The 2,190-nt window shown below is 40.4% G+C and overlaps 1 pseudogene; it reads right to left on the bottom strand.

The window, feature by feature from the left end:
* Positions 1-573: 573 nt before the first annotated feature.
* LOC100937090 (PC4 and SFRS1-interacting protein-like) lies at positions 574-1,777 on the bottom strand (annotated as a pseudogene).
* Between the last annotated feature and the right edge of the window lie 413 nt (positions 1,778-2,190).

Genomic DNA, 2,190 nt, shown 5'->3' on the forward strand with positions numbered 1-2,190 from the left:
TTCTTTTTTTTTTTTTTTTTTTTTGAGATAGAGTCTTGCTCTGTCGCCCAGGCTGGGGCACAGTGGTGGAATCTCGGTTCACTGCAACCTCTGCCTCCTGGGTTCACACCATTCTCCTTCCTGCCTCAGCCTCCCAAGTAGTTAGGACTACAGGTGCCCGCCACCACGCCCGGCTGATTTTTTGTATTTTTATTTTATTTTATTTTTAAAAAAACTTTATTTTAAAATTTTGGTTACAGTTTCATTCTTAACAAGTCTACTACTGTTTAATCTCTCAGGATTAAAAAAAATTTATTAAGATTCTAAAGAATTAAACAACAAAGGAATGTCAAGAGAAGGGCCCCATTCTTAGGGGTATAACTGCTATTCCAGTTTAATAACTAGCTTCAAAATGAAATGAATTTTTATATTTTCTAAATGAATAATGTACAACCACCATCTTCGTCTGAGCTTGTTATTACTTTCAAACACAAAGCTTCATTTTAAGCTTGGTTAAAAAAAAAAAAAAAAAAAAGAATGATGGCCAACCTTAGTATGTAGTGCGTACCTTACAGGATATTTGTTAATCATAACACAGTAATGCCATTAATAATGAAGTCCTCAATTTAGAATCTGGAACGTTCTTCCATCAATGGGGGGAAGGGGGAAATTCAGTCCAATGAGTCTGTCTCAAGATCTTCATCTCTTGTTTGCTCCACTTGTATTCTCTTTTCAGTAACTGGATTAATGCTTTGAGCCCAAAATGAGATATTTTTTATTACTGTAGATTACTTGTTGTTTGGTGCTCAGTTTCCATTTGTTCCTCCTGCTTGCGTTTTCGATCTGCTGCTTCTTTCTCATGTTGGCCGTTCAGCATATTCCTTCTGTGAGCAGTCTGAACGTTCCTCCAACCTTTTCTCTTCTTTTCACCTTCTTGATCATCTCCTTCTTCTTCAGAATCGGAGGTTGATGTAACCCCTGTTTGAGCTAAATCTTCCCTTTTGATTCAACTTCTTTCTTCCACTCTTTTTTGTCTGGCTCTTTTCTTGGCTTATCTTCTTCCTTCTGGCCCTCTTCATCCTTCTTAGGCTGCTTTTTAGGTTGTTTTTCCTCTTGCCCCTTTTTCTTACTTTTGTCCTCTTCAGTAATGATGTCACTCTCTGAAGGACAGGGCTATTTTACCATTTTGGGTCTGCCTCTTGGTTTTAGAATCTTGACTTCTGTAGCTGCAGGTCGTCCTCTTTTAGGACTCACTTTTAGATTAACAGATGCTGTTGCTGTTGTCACTACTCCTGCCTCCTCAGTTTCTACTTGTTTTTCTGCCTTTCTCTTTCTCCCTCTTCTGGCAGCTTTTGGAGTAGTTATGTCAACTGCTTTAGTCACATCCTCATTGCTGGCTTTTTCTTCATGGCCGGTATCTTCCTTTGAAACACTAGTTTCCTTTTCTTCAACTTCAACATTGGATGATGCGTTTGATTGTTTAGTTGCTGCCTGTTGACTTGAAAATTTCACTTTTGGATTGTTATCTATCTCCCATAAACCTTCGTTAAAATCTTTTATTTGGTTTGCCATACTTTTCCTTATTTTGTGAGTAAGGAAATATATCCTTTGGTCCTAAAAAAGCAGTCTCATGAGTTCCAAAAAAGAAAATGGTAGTTTGTTTGTGGGTGGCTTTACAGCTCCATCAGGAACTTCATCTACTCCAGCTGGCCAGTGGGGATAACCTTTCATCTTGGCGAAGATGAGGTCTCTAGGTTTGAAATCGCGAGTCATGTTTTGGGGGCGAGACTGGGGGTCCGAAGCCTGGGAGGCGGCGAGGACATGTGGCGGCACGGGGATGAGGGCGGGGGAGGTTGCCGGGCGACCTGACGTGCCAATTTTTTGTATTTTTAGGAGAGACTGGGTTTCACCGTGTTAGCCAGGATGGTCTCGATCTCCTGACCTCCTGATCCGCCCACCTTGGCCTCCCAAAGTACTGGGATTACAGTCACGAGCCACCGCGCCTGGTGATAAATGTCTTCATATAAGAAGTGTCTGTTCATATCCTTTGCCCACTTTTTGATGGGGTTGTTTGTTTTTTTCTTGTAAATTTGTTTAAGTTCTTTGTAGATTTTGGATATTAGACCTTTGTCAGATGGATAGATTGCAAAAATTTTCTCCCATTCTGTAGGTTGCCTATTCACTCTGATGATAGTTTCTTTTGCTGTGCAG

The sequence above is a fragment of the Pongo abelii genome, chromosome 13 (genome assembly GCF_028885655.2).
Source record: "Pongo abelii isolate AG06213 chromosome 13, NHGRI_mPonAbe1-v2.0_pri, whole genome shotgun sequence".
NCBI classification, from domain to species: domain Eukaryota; kingdom Metazoa; phylum Chordata; class Mammalia; order Primates; family Hominidae; genus Pongo; species Pongo abelii.